Source organism: Pristiophorus japonicus, chromosome 23, assembly GCF_044704955.1.
Source record: "Pristiophorus japonicus isolate sPriJap1 chromosome 23, sPriJap1.hap1, whole genome shotgun sequence".
NCBI classification, from domain to species: Eukaryota; Metazoa; Chordata; class Chondrichthyes; family Pristiophoridae; genus Pristiophorus; species Pristiophorus japonicus.
In genome coordinates, this window is record NC_091999.1 from 33,334,109 (window position 1) to 33,347,371 (window position 13,263).

At 44.8% G+C, this 13,263-nt stretch overlaps 3 non-coding genes across 3 annotated transcripts; all 3 read left to right on the top strand.

Annotated features, from left to right (window-relative positions):
- Positions 1–7,830: 7,830 nt before the first annotated feature.
- Positions 7,831–7,911, top strand: trnas-aga (transfer RNA serine (anticodon AGA)). The gene has a single exon. It is a non-coding gene; the product is annotated as a tRNA-Ser (tRNA).
- A 1,903-nt stretch (positions 7,912–9,814) lies between these two features.
- On the top strand, positions 9,815–9,895 carry trnas-aga (transfer RNA serine (anticodon AGA)). The gene has a single exon. It is a non-coding gene; the product is annotated as a tRNA-Ser (tRNA).
- A 1,593-nt stretch (positions 9,896–11,488) lies between these two features.
- Positions 11,489–11,560, top strand: trnad-guc (transfer RNA aspartic acid (anticodon GUC)). Its single transcript has one exon. It is a non-coding gene; the product is annotated as a tRNA-Asp (tRNA).
- Positions 11,561–13,263: the final 1,703 nt, after the last annotated feature.

Genomic DNA, 13,263 nt, shown 5'->3' on the forward strand with positions numbered 1-13,263 from the left:
GATAGACCAGGAATAAAAGTTCTCAATTGGGGAAAAGCCAATTTTACTAAGCTGAGATGTGGTTTAGCCAAAGTGGACTGGAAACAGCTACTGGAAATGGTGAGAGATTGGGAAATGCTGGTGTTTAGAGGGACCTCGGTGTCCTTGTATACGAATCATTGAAAGTTAACATGCAGGTACATCAAGCAATGAAGAAATCAAATGGTATGTTGGCCTTTATTACAAAAGGATTTGAGTACAAGTGTCAGGATATATAGGGCCCTGGTGAGACTACACCTGGAGTATTGGCTGTTTACCAAAGGAAGGATGTACTTGCCATTGAGGATGGCAAAGACGGTTCACCAAACTGAACTCATGGGATGGGCGGATTGTACTATGAGTAGAGATTGCGTAGACTAGGCATTGATCCTTTAGAGTTTAGAAGAATGAGAGATGATCTCATTGAAACATACAAAATGCTTACAAGGCTTGACAGGATAGATGCAGGGAGGATGTTTCCTCTGGCTGAGGAGTCTAGAACCAGGGGTCACAGTCTCAAAATAAGGGGTTGGCCATTTAGCACTGAGATGAGCAGAAACTTATTCACTTATTAATCTTTGTAATTCTCTACCCCAGAGGGCTGTGGAGGCTCTGTCTTTCAGTATATTTCAGACAGAGATCGATAGATTTTTGTTTATTAAGGGAATCAAGGGATATGGAATAGTGCAGGAAAGTGAAGTTGAGGTAGAAGATCAGCCATGATCTCATTGAGTGGCAGAGCAGGCTCGAGGGGCCGAATGGCATACTCCTGCTCTGAAATCTTATGTTCTTATGTTGAAGTTAAATCAGTCTCAGAGCAGTGGGAGGCATTCAATGAGAAGATAATGAGGGTTTAGAGGAAGTATGTTACCTTCAAGAAAAAGGGTGCGACTAATAAATCTGGAGCCCCCTGGATATCAGCATAAGAAATAGGAGCAGGAGTAGGCCATAAGGTCCCTCGAGCCTGCTCCGTCATTCAATGAGATCATGGCTGATCATCGCCCTCAACTCCACTTTCCCGCCTGATCTCCATATCCCTTGATTCACCTCGAGCCAAAAAATCTATCTGTCTCAACCTTGAATAGACTGAGCATCCACAGCCCTCTGGTAGGGAGAATGCCAAAGATTCACAACCCTCTGAGTGAAGAAATTCCTCCTCATCTCTGTCTTAAATGTCCTAACCCTTATCCTGAGACGGTGCCCCCTAGTTCGAGACAGTCCAGCCAGGGGAATCAACCTCTCAGCATCTCACCTGTCAGTCCCCTTCAGAACCTTGTATGTTTCAATGAGATCACCTCTCATTATTCTAAACTCGAGAGTGTATAGGCCCATTCTACACACTATCTCATCATCAGACAGCCCTCTCATCCCAGGAATCAATCTTGTGAACCTTTGTAGCACTGTCTCCAAGGCAAGTATATCCTTCCTCAGATAAGGAGACCAAAACTGTGCCCAGTACTCCAGGTGTGGTCTCACCAAGGCCCTGTACAATTGAAGCAAGACCTCCTTACTCTTATACTCCAACCCCCTTGCAATAAAGGACAAACCATTTTCCTTCCTTATTGCTTGCGTACCTGCATGCTCACTTTCTGTGTGTCTTGTACGAGGACACCCCAAATCTCTCTGAACACCGATGTTTAAAAGTTTCTCATCATTTAAAAGATATTTTGTTTTTTATTCTTCCTACCAAAGTGAATAGCCTCACATTTACCAACATTATGCTCCATCTGCCACCTTACTGCCGACTCACATAGTCTAACTATGTATATCTTGCAGACTCTTGTGTTCTCACAGCTTACTGTCCCACCTAGTTTTGTATCATCAGCAAATGTGGATACATTACACTCGGTCCCTTCATCTAGGTCATTAATCATAAAATCATCGAAATTTACAGCACGGCAGGAGATCATTTCAGCCCACCGTGTCCGTGCCGGCCGACAAACAGCTATCCAGCCTAATCCCACTCTCCAGCACTCGGTCCGTAGCCCTGTAGGTGATGACACTTTAAGTGCACATCCAAGTATTTTTCAAATGTGGTGAGTGTTTCTGCCTCTACCACCCTTTCAGGCAGTGAGTTCCAGACCCCCACCATCCTCTGGGTGAAGAAATTTCCCTTCGTATCTCCTCTAAACCAGTTACTTTAAATCTATGCACCTGGTTGTTGACCCCTCTGCCAAGGGAAACAGGCCCTTCCTATCCACTCTGTCCAGGCCTCTCTTAATTTTATCGACTTCCATCAGGTCTCCCCTCAGCCTCCTCTGTTCCAAAGAAAACACATGCAGCATCTCCAATCTTTCCTCATAGCCAAAATTCTCCAGTCCAGGTAACATTTTTGTAAATCTCCTCTGCACCCTTTTCAGTACAATCACATCTTTCCTGTAATGTGGTGACCAGAACTGTACACAGTATTCCAACTGCGGCCTAACCAGTTCAAGCATAACCTCCTCGCTCTTGTATTCCATGCCTCGACTAATAAAGGTAAGTATTCCATATGTCGCCTTAACCACCTTATCTACCTGGCCTGCCACCTTCAGGGATCTGTGGACCTACACTCCAAGGTCCCATTGTTCCTCTACAATTTTCAGTGTCGTACCATTTAACGTGTATTCCCTTGCCTTGTTAGACCTCCCCAAATGCATTACCTCACACTACTCCGGATTGAATTCCATTTACCCCTTTACTGCCCACCTGACCAGTACATTGATATCTTCCGACAGTCCGCAGCTTTCTTCTTAATTCTCAACCACACAGCCTATTTTAGTGTCACCTTCAAACTTCTTAATCATACTCCCAACATTCAAGTCCAAGTCATTGATATATACCACAAAAAACAAGGGACCCAGCACTGAGACCTGCAGAACCCCAATGGAAACAGCCTTCCAGTCACAAAAACACCCATCTACCAATACCTTTCACTTCCAGCCTGAGCCAAGTTTGGATCCAACTTGCCACTTAGCCCTGGATCCCATGGGCTTTTACTTTTGTGACCAGTCTGCCATGTAGGGCTTTTACTTTTGTGACCAGTCTGCCATGTAGGACTTTATCTAAAGCATTGCTAAAATCCTTATACACTACATCATACACACTACCCTCATCGAGCCTCACGGTTACCTCCTCTCAAAATTCAATCAAGTTAGTCAGACACGACCTTCCCTTCACAAATCCATGCTGACTGTCCTTAATTAATCCATGTCTTTCCAAATGAAGATTTATCCTGTCCCTCTGGATTTCTTTCCAATAATTTTCCCACCACTGAGGTTCCGGGGTGATGTCAGGAAGCACTTCCTCACACAAATGGTGAGAATCTGTTTCTCTTGGCTCGAGAGTCCAGAACTAAGGGTTATTGTCTCAGGATACGGGCTTGGCCATTTAGGACTGAGCTGATGAGAAATTTCTGCACTCAGAGGGTCGTGAATCTTTAGAATTCTCTCCCCCAGAGGACAGTGAATGCTGAGTCATTGAGTATATTCAGAGCTGAGATAGAAAGCTGTTTGGACACTAAAGGAATCGAGGGATACGGGGATAGTGCGGGAAAGTGGAGCTGAAGTACAAGATCATCCTGGATCTTATTGAATAGTGCAGCAGGCTCGAGGGGCCATATGGCCTACTCCTGCTCCTGTTTCTCATGTTCTTAAAGGTTGTGGAAATCTGGAACTCTGTTCCCCATAAAACTCAGGCTGGGGCCCAATTGAAAATTCCAAAACTGTGATTGATAGATGCTTCTTGGGCAAGGGTATTAAGAGTGATGGAACCAAGGCAGGTAGACGGAGATAAGATACTGATCAGTCACGATCTAATTGAATGGTGGAACTATGACTCAGTCACACTGGGTGGTGCCTGTGAGAGATTCGGTACACCATCACCAACAGTTCTTGACTTCAGGATTTATAAGAACAAAATACACTCGGCACAGGGTTTTGGCTCAACCTTAAACTTGTATATTTATTGAACTTGCGTTATTCCCCAGCACACAACCTCCCTGAGATTCCGACCGGAATAACACCGAACCCATAATAAAACCCCCTCCACAAGGTTACCTGAAACCTAACAGGAAATATCACAGTTTAACACCCTTCCGCGATTCGACTGTGATTATAAAACGACTCGGACAAATTCCCCGACGGTTTGACTGAAACTTATAATCACCCACACAGCTGGTGGTTGTGGTGTGGATTGTAGGCCGGGACCAGGTGACCACCCTGCATCCTCCTTCACTGCACTGTCCTCGCTCCGAAGTGGTCCTCTTTTTATGGGGCTTCATAATCACAGCATCAAACATATTTCCTGCTGTTCCCCTGTCGACTCTTCCGATGGTTAATAACCTCTTGATCATCAGTGTATTCCACTCCCTGGCCCAGACAGGGGCATGATCAGCTCTCCTGCTGTGTAGTACAATGCAAACCTTCCTTGGGAACAGATCTGGCTCCACAGTTGAGGAATGTGTGAATGTCCCTCTTCCTTCTTGACGGGGACCAGGGACCATTGAAGGTGTGCATGGCCGGCGTCTGGTGCTATTGCCTGTGTTGATTAGATCGATGGCAGGTGTCCTGTATCATTGTCTCTGAGGATGTCCTTCCAGTCTCTCAATGAGTCATCGTTTTGCTGCAATGTTTGAATGAGCCCCTTACTGTATAGCCCACCCTTTGGGTGTTTGTACTGAGGTTTGTTTTTTATTAACCCGTCCCACCGCCCGTGGGTTTTATATTGCATTCGACAGTTCATTTTACAGTTGGGGTGAGGGGAGGTGGGGAACAGATCCTACATGCCTTTATCCACTGAGCCATTGGGAGGAGGGTCCGGTGGCCTTGCTGGAAAATGTATGTGTGAGGCCTCAGGTGATGACAGTGGAATAGCCAGTCTACACTCACTGTCGAGGTTCACACATGGAGTTTGGGCACATGGGTCACATATTGGAGAGAAACTGGTGAGTGTAGAACTGAACCCAGCCAATTCAGCACCTTCAGGGGAGGGGAATCAGTGAGTGTAGAACTGAACCCAGCCAGAGTCAGTACCTTCAGGGGAGGGGAACCAGTGAGTGTAGAACTGAACCCAGCCAGAGTCAGCACCTTCAGGGGAGGGGAACCAGTGAGTGTAGAACTGAACCCAGCCAGAGTCAGTACCTTCAGGGGAGGAGAGGGAGGGGAACAAGTGAGTGTAGACCTGAACCCAGCCAGAGTCAGTACCTTCAGGGGAGGGGAACCAGTGAGTGTAGAGCTGAACCCAGCCAGAGACAGTACCTTCAGGGGAGGAGAACCAGTGAGTGTAGAACTGAACCCAGCCAGAGTCAGTACCTTCAGGGGAGGGGAACCAGTGAGTGTAGAACTGAACCCAGCCAGAGTCAGTACCTTCAGAGGAGGGGAACCAGTGAATGTAGAACTGAACCCAGCATAGGATATTAAGGGAATCAAGGGATATGGGGATATTGCAGGAAAGTGGAGTTGTGTTAGAAAATCAGCCGTGATCTTATTGAATGGCGGAGCAGGCTCGAGGGGCCGTATGACCTACTCCTTCTCCTACTTGTTATGTATGTTCTTGTATTCATTCACGACTGGATGTGGGAGGACTGCAGAGCTTTGATCTGATTCATTGATTGTGGGATTGCTTAGCCCTGTTTATACCATGCTGCTCTCGCTGCTTAGTATATATGTAGTCCTGTGTTGCAGCTTCCCCAGGCTGGTACCTCATTTCTCGGTACACCTGGTGCTGCTCTTCTGCACTCCTAATTGAACCAGACTTGATGGTAATGTTAGAGTGAGGGATATGCCGGACCATGAGGTTACAGATTGTGGTGGAATACAATGCTGCTGCTGCTGATGGCCCACAGCACCCTAAGGATGCCCCGTTTTCAGCTGCTAGATCTGTTCTACATCTATCCCGTTTAGCACGGTGATGGTGCCACACAACACATTTGAGAGTGTGTTCGGCGTGACTTTGTCTCCACAATGACTGTTTGCGGTGGTCACTGCTACCAATGCTGTCATAGACAGAGGCAGCTCCATGTGGGAGAGGCTGGATGTACCCGATGGTATTTACCTGTCCGTCATTGTTCGTATCTGCGACAGGTAGATTGGTGAGGACCAGGTCAAGTAGGTTTTTTCCTCGTGTTGGTTCTCTCACCATCTGCTGCAGGCTCAGTCTGGCAGATATGTCCTTCAGGACTCGGCCAGCTCAGTCAGTAGTGGTACTCCCGAGTCACTCTTGGTGATGGACATTGAAGTTCCCCACCCAGAGTACATTCTGTGCCCTGGCTACCCTCAGTGCTTCTTCCAAGCTTAAACCAGTGTGAGTAATAGAATAGATTAGATTATAATGTGAGATGTTTACACCTATAATTGTGAAACTATAAGAACTAACAGCAGGCAGGGTAGTTTAGGGATAATGAGAAAATTACTGAAGAAAAGTAAGTGCTGGGAACCAGGGAAAGTGTCCTTGTAAATCACAGATTAGAGAAGTTCCAGCTGTCTTTTCCTCACTTCCTGCCCAAACCCAGCAGAGAAGACAAAGAAGAGTCCGGTGCCTGAGGTAGATCAGTGCAGGGTATAAAAGTGAGGGGAGACTGATGTAAGGGGGCAGTGGGGACTGGAGACACCGGAGATCAAGCTCAGGGCGCCCGAGGTTCCATCCAGTGGGCTGACCTGGTGTCAGTTACTGTGGACACGCGGGACTTGCATCTTTACTCTGATTGGTGGATCAGTATAAGATACGGTGGATGACGGAGAAACTGCTCATCTTATATTTCTTATTAAGGTATTAAAGTTACTGACATTGGACTCTGGAACTTGCTCATTAATAAGAAAAGGGACTTTTACATCCCCAAATCTCTCTACCCCTCCACTCCTTTTAAAATGTTACCATTTAATGTACATTTCCTCCATTTTTCTTCCAAAATGTTTTGCATCAGATTTCTCTGCACTAAATTTCATCTGCCATCCATCCAGCCCATTTACAAACCTGTGCATTCAAACTGAGCTCACTTACAGTCCTCTTCACAGAGCCCCATGCTCCCCATTTTTGCGTTATCTGGAGATTTTGATCATACTGCAGGTCTGATCACCGATTGTTAAAATTATTTATTTATTATTATATATTGTCCCTCTGGCCCCAATCTCGATAGCATGACAAAACAAAATTCAGTTCCCCCAATTTGTACTTTCAATTATTGGAACAAATTCTGAGCGACAGGATACATCTTCATTCAGGAAGACCGGGATTAATCAGGGACATTCAGTCCGGATTTGTTAATGGAAGGTCGTGTCTGACTAACCTGATTGTAGTTTTTGAGGAGGTCACACGGAGGGTCGATGACGGTGTTGTGTTTGACGTTGTGTATATGGATTTTAAGAAGGCTTTTGATGAGATCCCACATGGCACACTGGTCATTAAAGTAATAGCCCATGGGATACAAGGCAAAGTGGCAACTTGGATCCAAAATTGGCTGAGGTCGGAAGCAAAGGTTAATGGTCAATGGGTGTTTTTGTGCCTGGAAGGATGTTTCTGGGATACATCAATGATTTAGACTTGAATGCAAGGGGTATGACTACGAAGTTTGCAGATGATAGGAAAATTGTCCGTGTGGTTGATAATGAAGAAGAAAGCTGTAGACTGCAGGAAGGTATCAATGGACCTGTCAGGTGGGCAGAGCAGGGGCAAATGGAATTCAATCCGCAGGAGTGTGAGGTAATGCATTTGGTGAGGGCGAACAAGGAAAGGGAATACACAATAGATGGTAGGACACTGAGAAGTGTCGAGGAACAGAGGGACCTTGGCGTGCTTGAGTTTTTTCTGAGTAACGTTTAAAAAGCCAGCGACACATTAGTCGTGGCCGAGTGGTTAAGGCGATGGACTAGAAATCCATTGGGTTACCCCGCGCAGGTTCGAATCCTGCCGACTACGATTCTCAGCATTTTTCATTCCATTTCACAATTTAACCGGTTCTCTGCCAAACTGATCCTGAGATAGATGGAATAACGTCCCACACCTTTCAACACTGACATTTTTTTCTCATTTTTATTAATCTGCAATATTCACGATACATCCGTTTCAAAAATCGCAAACATCAGTCAAAGTTGCGACAGTGATTCAGCCTGTCTATCCCTCGAGATAACGAAGGCATCTGTGCATGTCTGTTGCTGCGTGCAAATTTTTGGTTATGTGTGTGTGTGTCTCTGTGTCTGTCTATCTCTATATATGTCTCTGTGTATGTGCAACTGTCTGTGGAAATCATCAACATGAATTTGGTATGTCCTGGAACTTATAAAAAAGACTTGGGGGAAATAATAAGGTTGTGAACTTTTGTATCAGCTTTGGTTCAGTGGCAGCATTCTCGACTGAATCGGGAGTTTGTTTGTTCAAGTGGCGCTTCTAAGACTTGAGCATTATCATCTTGGCTAACACTCAAGTGCAGCACTTGGGGAATTTTGCAATGTTGAAGCTGTTGACTTTCGGATGAAATGTTAAATTGAAGCTCCGTCTGCACCCTCGGGTGGATATGAAAGTTTCCAGTGCATTACTCGAAAAAGAATAGGAGAGTTGCCCCCGTGTCAATATTACTAAAAATGTTCGTAAATGCTCACTGAAAGCCGATGTGTATGTGTTTGTATGTGGGGTTGGGGTTGAAGCCCAGATTCTCACAGAGACAGAATCCAGGTACTCACAGGACCAGGATAGCCGAGTGGTTGAGGCATTAGCCGAGTGGTTAAGGTGTTGGCCTTAAAATTGAATTGAATTTTTTTTCCTGCGTGGGTTCGTACCCCACTCCTGCTATCTCTTCAATCGAACGCGGATTTCTTCCCATTCTGATCAGTGATATCGGATTGTCATCCTTTGAATCAACAATTTTCTGTAACTATGTGACACTCTGAACCGATAATGAAATGAAATTGTGAAAAGTATCTATGTCGCTCGGTCTCTGCCTCTCCCTCTCTCTCTCTTTAGAGAAGTTTGTATGCTTAATCCTTTGTCTCTCTTAGTCTGACTCACTCTGTCTGTCCCTGTTTCTCCGTTTGTCTCTGTCTCTCAATCTGTCTCTTTCTCACGGTGCCCACGTCTGTTCCAATGGGATTCTCTCAGACTCTTTGTCTGACTGGCTCTCTCTTTCCCATCATTTCGGTCTGTCCATGACTTTGCCTGTCTCTGTTAGTCCCTGCCTGTAACCTGAGAAGTATTTCCATCATTTTCTGTTTTAGTCTCTATCTCTCTCTCTGTCTGTTCCTCTCCTTGTCACTGTCTTTATCATTTTCTTTCTCTCACTCTTACCCTCTCTCTCTCTTAATAGATCACACATACACAGATCTCTGTATATGTATGTGTTTGAGTCTTTTTCTCACTCAGTCTGCCTCTCCTTCTCAATCTCACACTTTCTGTCTCTCTTGTTGTCTCTATCTCGCTGTCTGTCTCTCCCTGTTTGTCGGTTTGTCTCCATCTCTCAATGTGTCTGTCAACTTCTCATGGTGTCCAGTTCTGTGCACAGCTCGATTCCTGCTCTGACAGAGATGGTACCTGTCAGTTCCTCGTTAGTATAGTGGTGAGTATCCCCACCTGTCACGCGGTAGACTGCGGTTCAATTCCCCGACGGGGAGACAGTTGTTTAAAAATGTAGAATTTTACTTTTGTTTTTGGCAGAGATTCATCTTAAAAAGTTCCAGAGCAATACAGAACTGTAAAAATACAGGTAGAGGACATTGCCTCGTCCAGATTTTTAGCAAACGGAGACTTTTTCAGGAATCTTTGGCCGTCTGCTGCACAGAGATGAATGACTGAGTTATTTCTGAGTAACGTTTAAAAACACAGCGACACAGTAGTCGTGGCCGAGTGGTTAAGGCGATGGACTAGAAATCCATTGGGTTATCCCGCGCAGGTTCGAATCCTGCCGACTACGATTCTCAGCATTTTTCATTCCATTTCACAATTTAACCGGTTCTCTGCCAAACTAATCCTGAGATGGATGGAATAACGTCCCACATCTTTCAACACTGACATTTTTTTCTCATTTTTATTAATCTGCAATATTCACGATACATCCGTTTCAAAAATTGCAAACATCAGTCAAAGTTGCGACAGTGATTCAGCCTGTCTATCCCTCGACATGACGAAGGCATCTGTGCATGCCCGTTGGTGCGTGCAAATTTTTTGGTTATGTGTGTGTGTCTCTGTGTCTGTCTATCTCTATATATGTCTCTGTGTATGTGCAACTGTCTGTGGAAATCATCACCATGAATTTGGTATGTCCTGGAACTTATAAAACAGACTTGGGGGAAATAATAAGGTTGTGAACTTTTGTATCGGCTTTGGTTCAGTGGCAGCATTCTCGACTGAATCGGGAGTTTGTGTCTTCAAGTCGCACTTCTGAGACTTGAGCATATCATTTTGGCTAACACTCAAGTGCAGCACTTGGGGAATTTTTCAATGTTGAAGCTGTTGACTTTCGGATGAAATGTTAAATTGAATCTCCGTCTGCACCCTCGGGTGGATATGAAAGTTCCCAGTGCATTACTCGAAAAAGAATAGGAGAGTTGCCCCCTTCTCAATATCACTAAAAATGTTGGTAAATGCTCACTGAAAGCCGATGTGTATGTGTTTGTATGTGGGGTTGGGGTTGAAGCCCAGATTCTCACAGAGACAGAATCCAGGTTCTCACAGGACCAGGATAGCCGAGTGGTTGAGGCGTTGGCCTTAAATTTTAATGTTTTTTTCCCGCGTGGGTTCGTACCCCACTCCTGGTATCTCTTTAATTTAACACGGATTTCCTCCCATTCTGATCAGTGAGACCGGATTTTCATCGGTTCAATCAGCAATTTTCTGTAACAATGTGACACTCTGAACCGATAATGAAATGAAATTGTGAAATGCATCTGCATCGCTCGGTCTCTACCTCTCTCTCTCTCTTCAGAGAGTTGTGTATGTGTTTGTATGTTTGAGTCTTTGTCTCTCTCAGTCTGCCTCACTCTGTCTGTCCCAGTTTCTCTGTTTGTCTCTGTCTCTCAATCTGTCTCTTTCTCACGCTGCCACGTCTGTTCCAATGGGATTCTCTCGGACTCTTTGTCTGACTGGCTCTCTCTTTCCCATCATTTCGGTCTGTCCATGTCTTTGCCTGTCTCTGTTAGTCTCTGCCTGTAAGCTGAGAAGTATTTCCATCATTTTCTGTTTTAGTCTCTATCGCTCTCTCTCCATCTGTCTCTCTCCTTGTCACTGTCTTTATCGTTGTCTTTCTCTCACTCTTTCCCTCTCTCTCTCTTAATAGATCACACACACACATCTCTGTATATGTATATGTTTGAGTCTTTTTCTCACTCAGTCTGCCTCTCCTTCTCAGTCTCACACTTTCTGTCTCTCGTTGTCTCTATCTCGCTGTCTGTCTCTCCCTGTTTGTCGGTTTGTCTCTGTCTCTCAATGTGTCTGTCGACTTCTCATGGTGTCCAGTTCTGTTCACAGTGGCTCGATTCCTGCTCTGACAGAACTGGTACACGTCAGTTCCTCGTTAGTATAGTGGTGAGTATCCCCGCCTGTCACGTGGGAGACCGGGGTTCAATTCCCCGATGGGGAGGCAGTTGTTTCAAATTGTAGAATTTTACTTCTGTTTCTTGGAAGAAATTCATATTAAAAAGTTCCAGAGCAATATCGAATTGTAAAAATACAGGTGGAGGAGATTGCCTCGTCCAGATTTTTAGCAAACGGAGAATTTTTCAGGAGTCTTTGGCCGTCTGCTGCACAGAGATGGATGACTGAGTTTTTTCTGAGTAACGTTTAAAAAGGCAGCGACACAGTAGTCGTGGCTGAGTGGTTATGGCGATGGACTAGAAATCCATTGGGTTATCCCGCGAATGTTCGAATTCTGCCGACTACGATTCTCAGCATTTTTCATTCCATTTCACAATTTAACCGGTTCTCTGCCAAACTGATCCTGAGATAGATGGAATAACGACCCACACCTTTCAACACTGACATTTTTTCCTCATTTTTATTGATCTGCAATATTCGCGATACTTCCGGATAAGAAAATGGAAAAATCAGTCAAAGTTGCGACAGTGATTCAGCCTGTCTATCCCTCGAGATGTCTCAGGCATCTGTGCATGCCCGTTGGTGCGTGCAAATTTTTAGTTATGTGTGTGTGTGTCTCTGTGTCTGTCTATCTCTATATATGTCTGTGTATGTGCTACTGTCTCTGCAAATCATAACCATGAATTTGGCATGTCCTGGAACTTATAAAAAAGACTTGGGGAAAATAATACGGTTGTGATCTTTTGTATTGGCTTTGGTTCAGTGGCAGCATTCTCGACTGAATCTGGAGTTTGTGTGTTCAAGTCGCACTCCTGAGACTTGAGCATATAATCTTGGCTAACACTCTAGTGCACCACTTGGGGAATTTTGCATTGTTGAAGATTTCACTTTCGGATGAAATGTTAAAGTGAAGCTCTGTCTGCACCCTCGGGTGGATATGAAAGTTCCCAGTGCATTACTCGAAAAAGAATAGGAGAGTTGCCCCCGTGTCAATATTACTAAAAATGTTCGTAAATGCTCACTGAAAGCCGATGTGTATGTGTTTGTATGTGGGGTTGGGGTTGAAGCCCAGTTTCTCACAGAGACAGAATGCTGCTTCTCACAGAAACAGGATAGCCGAGTGGTTAAGTTGTTGGCCTTAAAATTCAATGGTTTTTTTCCCGCGTGGGTTCGTACCCCACTCCTGGTATCTCTTCAATTTAACGCGTATTTCCTCCCATTCTGATCAGTGAGACCGGAATTTCATCGGTTGAATCAGCAATTTTCTGTAACAATGTGACACTCTGAACCGATAATGAAATGAAATTGTGAAATGTATCTGTGTCGCTCGGTCTCTACCTCTCTCTCTCTCTTCAGAGAGTTGTGTATGTGTTTTTATGTTTGAGTCTTTGTCTCTCTCAGTCTGACTCACTCTGTCTGTCCCTGTTTCTCCGTTTGTCTCTGTCTCTCAATCTGTCTCTTTCTCACGGTGCCCACGTCTGTTCCAATGGGATTCTCTCAGACTCTTTGTCTGACTGGCTCTCTCTTTCCCATCATTTTGGTCTGTCCATGTCTTTGCCTGTCTGTTAGTCTCTGCCTGTAAGCTGAAAAGTATTTCCATCATTTTCTGTTTTAGTCTCTATCGCTCTCTCTCCATCTGTCTCTCTCCATGTCACTGTCTTTATCATTGTCTTTATCTCACTCTTACCCTCTCTCTCTTAATAGATCTCACACACACATCTCTGTATATGTATATATTTGAGTCTTTTT